Raw genomic sequence first — 7,010 nt, forward strand, 5'->3', positions numbered from 1 at the left:
AAAAAGTGTGAGCCTTTAGAAAATCAAGAAATTAGATGAATTACATTAGTTAGAAGGTTTCTATTGCTATAAAGAGACACCATGGCCATGGCAACTCTTATAAAGGAAGGCTCACAACCAAAACTATAGGGAAAACGTTTAATTGGGGCTGGCTTACAATTCACAGGTTAAGTCGGTTATCACCATGGTGGAAAGCATGGTGGTATGCAGGCAGACTTGGTGCTAGAGAAGGAGCCGAGAGTTCTACATCCAGATCCACAGGCAGCAGAAGTGAATGGGACACTGGGCGGAGCTTGAGCATCTGAGGCCTCAACACCTGCCCCCACAGTGACACACTTCCTCCAACAAGGCCACACCTCCTAATAGTGCCACTTCCTATGGGGGTCATTTTCTTTTCAACCACCACACAAATATTCTGTCTTCTCTAAATACCTCTAATTCTAACAGGATATGGTGGTACACACCTGTAATCCCAACATTTGGAAAGTAAAATAGGAGGATCAGACGTTCAAGGTCATTCTCAGCTGCATAGTGAGTTGGAGGCCTACCTGGGCTATATGTAGCCCCAATGTTAGAAAAGCAAAAATTTCTAATTTACCTTTTGACATCTGTGCCTTGAATTATATAACCTTTTCTTAGATGGTAAAATATGGGGAATCTAAGTATATTTTCTTACAAATTGGAAACTACCCCCGTAGATTTGCTGACTAACCTTCAATAAGCCTTCATATACTTTATAGTTTCCTAAGGATATAATTTACAACTAAGAGTGAAGGGTTACAAAACAAAAATGACTTTAACGCTTTGAAATTTGTCATTTCCCCTTAGAAAGACCATTTTTCATCCTTACAAAGAGTACATGAAAGAGAATACATTTCCTACAGCCTCGGCATTACTTAATACTATCATTTTATCTGATTTTATGAGCCAATGATGTTATTTTTAGTCCTTTTTTTTCTCTTAATCACTTTGGGTTGTTGCAAAGGATGGGGCCAACTTCAATTACAAGAAGAATTCTAGTGATCTGGTCAGTTAAGTAGTTCCCTGCACACCCTTTCCTGGCCTGGAACTTTCTTTCCCTTGTCCTAAGTCTGCCCTTCACACATGTTCTTGCATGATGTTCTACATATACAAGCCTGTGAGTCTGGGCCTGACTAAGCAGATAATTGATAGGAGACCTAATTGATTAAAAGAACTTCACACTGTTTCTGAAGTGGTTTGATGATGAATTACAATTAGAAATAACCATTCCGTTAGATCCAATAGTTCCCATTTAAGGAATATTAGCCTAAGGAAAAGAAAATCAGAGAACAATCAAAGAAGCTGTAGGTATAAAAGTGTGCATCAGAATGACTTGTGGAGGCAAAAATTTAGAAATAACTTAGATGCACCAATAGAGAGCTAGTTATGTAAACTAGTCTGCATTTGAATGGATGAAAGCAGACCATTTCTACAAATTTTTATATACATAAAAATACATATTGTTATATAAGTGGGAAGATAAATTATCGGGCTTTTTAAGCATATTTCAAAATAAGTGCTATTTAGTTCTTATTCCATTTATTAGGTAAGTATTTATTGAGCATCTGTTACATGCCAGGCATAGTTCTAGATACTGGGAAGAGAATGGAAAATAAGACTATTACCTTTATCTCATGGAGTTTAATTCCAATAGCATATTTACTATCATCTCATTTGCATGAAATTTTGAATGTGTGTTTGTGTTTGTGTAAGAGGAAATATGTGAAAGGAAGTTCACTGGGAAGTTAGTGGTTATTTCCTCTGAGGGGTAAGATTTTAATATTTTGTTTCTTTTTTATTTGAAAATATTTGACTTTCTTAACACTTGCAATCAGAAGATACAGTGAATCCATATCCGTTGTGAGGAAAACTCCAAGTCATCGCCCTTTACCCTTCAGTCTCCATCATTCTCCTAAGGAGTATCATGTCTCTCAGGAAGTACTAAACTTTCATCAGTACCTCATCATAGATGCCTTTGACATCTCTTTTGAGGGGTAGTTGAGAAAAAACATTCCCAAAGATTTCAGTACTTGGAGGTGGGGAGATGGCCAACAAAATGAGGGTATGTTGATCCCAATTTTCCAAGGGGAAATTTGGAGAGGTAACTGTGCGTCTGTGTGAAAGAAGGGATGTTCTAACACCAAACAGATTGCACACTTCCCCACCCTTCTTGGCCCCAAATCCTCACCTTTACAGAACCCTAGGGGAGCTGTACTGTGTAGCTTGCCAGGGGCCCTCTGGCAGCCAAAAAGGTCATAGGGAGGAGAAAGGTCTGTATAAATGGGTGTCCTTCTCCTTTCCTCCTCCCTAAAATAGACTCCTGGGGCGTTTGGCATTCCCCAGAGAGTGGGAGCCACCCCCCCCCCCCACTGCTGACAATTCCCATTAGCGTGCTTTCATTGCTGGGCTTTTATTGCATTGACCAAATTCCTTTCTCCAGGAACATTCCTCTGCCCACCAGCTTAGTTATGTATTGAAGAAGAGCATCTGGGCATCTCTCAGGCTTTTTATCTAGCCTGCTGGGTCCCAGAAACAGGGAAAGATAAAATGATCCTTGATGGAAGATGTGCTCCCATCCTCTCAGGGACATACACCCCAAGAGCTTACCTAGAAGGACAGGACAGTACCATTTTAAGAGTCAAGGACTGACTGATTGTGTGTGTGTGTGTGTGTGTGTGTGTGTGTGTGTGTGTGTGTGTGACACAAATACCAACCAGGGAGAATTAAATGATGAGAAATGCAAGCAAAGAGCTCAGAGATTAAAAGGAAAACTACTGCTCAATTGGGAGAGTATAGCCAACTTCCCAGAGCACCTGGCAAAAGACATAAGCTTGAAGAATGAATTGGAGCTCAGCAGATAGAAAATGGAGTCCTGACTGGGAGAGAAACTTTAGAAAGGGCACAAGCACAGAGAAGCAAGTGAAGTATTGAGCTAAGGACCAGCAGTCAGCCACGCTGAAAAGAAAGGCACTGTAACCTGGGCCCCAGCACTCAGTCGATGATGATTATGTGTAGAACTCCTGGAAAAATGTGGGAGGTGACATTGGGCTGATTACAGCTGTAATCTCAGCACTGGAATCATGAGTTTGAGATTGCTTGGGTGAGAGAGGGACAGAAGGGAGGGAGAAGGGAGGGAGGGAGGGAGGGAGGGAGGGAGGGAGGGAGGGAGGGAGGGAGGAGGGAGGGAGGGAGGGAGAAGGGAGGGAGGGAGGGAGGGGATAGAGAGATTGGGAAATGAAAGTCAGAGTCCAGATTGTCAGGGCCCTTGAATGCCAGGTTAAGGGTTTTGAATTTCGCTATTTAGGAATTATCAAGAGAAAGGTCAGAATCTAGTCTCTGCCTTAGAAAGAAAGCATGCGTGTTGCAAACAGAGTAAAGTCACTGAGCCTGGAACAGAAAGAAGAGTGAGTTAAGAGGTAACTTCATTGCCTGGGAGAGAAATAATGACAGCCTGGGCTAGGGTGGTGACAATGATTATGCAAAAATGGACAAAAGGTTCAAGAATCCTCAGCACAAGATGCCCACAGCTATGAAGATGAATGGGCACAACCTAGCACACACACACAAAAGAGTGAAAACAGAAGAAACCCAAGGCAGACCAGCACTCACAAAAGTGCAGCTAGGCAGTGTGGTGCACACCTTTAATCCCAGCACTCCGTAAATTCAAGGCCAACCTGGTCTACAAAGCGAGTTACAGGACAGCCAGGATTACACAGAGAAACCCTGTCTCAGAGAGAGAGGGGGGGGGAAGAGAGAGAGAGAGGGAACGAGGGGGGGAGGGAACGAGGGAGGGAGAGAGAGAGGGAGGGAGGGAGAGAGAGTTTCCAAGTACACCTAAAGACTATGGGAAACAGGGAAGCAAATGCCCCAGAAGTCAGGGTTAGAAGTCTAGAGTACTCTGGGGCTAACCTTCCTTTTGATCTGCATACCACAAAGCAGATTACTTTCCTGGCAGCTTTATTTAATAGCCACATCATAACTTTGGCTCCTACTAACTTTGTAAACTGTAACTCTCAAGTCTTAGCTACAACTGTGGTCCAGTTAGATATCACTATCCTAGACTTTTCCTCTTGCAAAACCAACACCTATTTTCTTCTATTTAATGTCATTTTGTTTATTTGGACTTACTGTTCTAGTCTGTCCAGGAATCTTTTTATGCAATCTACCATTATTACTTCTCCCAGCCCTCTGTTATTTATGATTTGACCAGCTCATTTGATTGAAACCCACACCTGGCTCCATTACTGGGGCCAAGAACTGTGCCTAGACAGGTCATAGGCCTTAGGGGAGAATCTACTACTACTACTACTCGGCTAAATGGACATAATAGTACACAGACTACTGATGACTTATTATTATACCCATAGATTGATGTATTAGATGGTGGTTGACACAGAGACCCAGAACTGATCCGGGTACAAATAATAAGAAAGCTCAGAAATGTTCAGCTGTAATGAAATAACTATCACACACCTCCTACCCCTAAAGCTCAGGCATCACTGTAGAAGATGGGGTGGTAAATTTGAAGGGCCAGAGGCAATGGATGACTACAAGCAAACAGCGTTTTCTGGGCACACCAGGGAAGTGAAACATATGAATTCACGGCTGTTGCAAATTGGGCCAGACAAAATCCCAGCATGGAGAGGGGAGGTGAGCACAAAGTCTAACCCCTAACTATTGGCAAGTGATAGGCGCTTATAGAGGGGGTCGGGTTTCTTGTTGCTTAGCTGCCCTCCAGTGAAGGCCATGCATCCAGGAGTATATGAGCAGCACAAGCTGTATTCAGAGGTTTTTTAAAAGAAAGAAGAGGACACTAAGTCGGGTGGGTAGGAAAGGGGGAATAGATCTGAGAAGAGTAAGGGGAAAGGGTAAATATGGTTTAAAATGGATTGTATAAAATTCTCAAAGAACTAATAACGAGAAAAAATGTAGCTTGAAAGCCTGAGTATGATGGCACATATCTGTAGTCCCACACTTGGAAGACTGAGACAAAGGGATTTCTAGGCCAGATAAAGCTACAGTATGAGACCTTGTCTCAAAGAAACAAACAAAAGTGCTGACTGAAAAATCAGCAGTGAAGCACTTAGAGGTTGCCTCTTGAATTAAACATCTTTTGGTTCAAATTATGAATCTTGTACTGAGCTACTACACATTTCTGGTCTGTTGGAGAATATTATTTTAAGATGTGTTACATTTGTTTATGCTGTGGAACATTTGCTTAATGATGCAGAGATGTGTTGCATTCTCTTATGTTGCATTTGTTTAATTCCATGAAGCTGTGTTACTCTGCCTGTCTAAAACACCTGATTGGTCTAATAAAGAGCTGAACGGCCAATAGCAAGGAAGGAGAAAGGATAGGCATGGCTGGCAGGCATCAATCTGGGAAGAGAAGATCAAGGAGTGAGAGAAGGAGGAGGACTCCAAGGGTCAGCCACCCAGCCACCCAGCAAGCCATGGAGTAAGAGGTAAAGAAAGGTATATAGGAAAAAGATAAAAGCCCAGAGGCAAAAGGTAGAGAGGATAATTTAAGAAAAGCTGGCTAGAAACAAGGCAAGCTAAGGTCAGGCATTTATAAGTAGGAATAAGCCTTCGTGTATTTATTTGGGAGCTAGGTAGCGGGCCCCAAAAAGAGCCAAAAGAATAAAAACAACCAACATTTCGGCAAGCCACATTGGGCACCCAATGTTGTTTTCCCTTAAATTCAGTAGCTGCTCCTTAAGCAACTGCTGTCCTAATTGGCAGTTGCGACTCCCCAGCTACGGGCAGCAGTTCTACCGCACTGCTCATAGCCAGGCAGGAATTCTGTTCCCTCAGGCACCGGCTCTAGCAGCCCACTAAAGAAAACTTTACCTAGATCTCTATCCCTCTATAGAACTCACGATTCAAAGGTTGAGGTGGAATTCTGCTTGCTCACAGATACTGAATAGCAAGTAGCTAACCTTCTCTCCCGAAAAACCAGGCGTCCTTCTGTCCAACCCCCTCATAAGAACCCTAGCTACACTTGGTTCCTCCCTACCACTTCCTGTCAGTTGCTGACTCAGCCTCCTGACCCTAGGTTAATTTTATTTAATCAAACAAATGTAACACATCTTTGCATCATTGCAAACAACTATTCCACAGTATAAATGAATGTATGCATCTTAAAATACTATTGCACAACACTGGTCTCTGTCCATAAAGATATTACAGAAAAAAAATCAGTGTGCACCTTGCCTAAAGTATTCCCTTTGTCCTTAAGTCTAGTAATCACACCTGGAGAAGAGTGTGGTTCCCCTTGGCAGGACAGCTCCCAGTGACCAATCCCTTTCTGGAATGTTCACAAGCCATCAGCTTGTTAACCAGGTCTAAATTTTTCAGATTCATTTATTTGACCTAATGTGTATGAGTATTTTGCCTGTATGTGCACTGTGTGTGCATGCCTGGTGCCCATGGAAGTCAGAAGAGGGCATCAGATTCCCCCTGGAACATGGTGGTGCCACCACGTGGGTGCTGGAAACTGAACCTAGGTCCTCTGCAAGAACAAGTCCTCTTAAGTGCCGAGCCTAGTCTCGAGCCCCAATAGCTAAGCAAGTCTAAGAGTTGCTGAGCATAGCCGTCTGCTTTTTTCAGTCAGTACTTCCTAGAATCTGACTCCAGCCCCTGGCCCCTCTCCTCAAAGAACATTTACAACAGTCCTATAAATAGCATCTGTAATTTCTTTTTAGCACCATAGTATGGACTGTGGATCTTCTTATAAATGTAAGGAGAGGCCACTGGGGGTTTGGAATGGGAAGGGAGAAAACATGTGCTTTGCACAATGCCTAGAACTAGAATAAATTGTCGACCCCAGGAAGAGACTCGAAGGCTTAGTGGAGGTTCATAGGACCCTACTGGAGTTTCCTTAATACCTAAGTTTCCAAAGGGAGCAAGGCCTGCTCACTATTTTTATTCAGCCTAGAATACCTTCATCCCACCTCCACATATACTATATGAGATATCCTCTAATTTCT

This window comes from Peromyscus leucopus, chromosome X, assembly GCF_004664715.2.
Source record: "Peromyscus leucopus breed LL Stock chromosome X, UCI_PerLeu_2.1, whole genome shotgun sequence".
NCBI lineage: Eukaryota > Metazoa > Chordata > Mammalia > Rodentia > Cricetidae > Peromyscus > Peromyscus leucopus.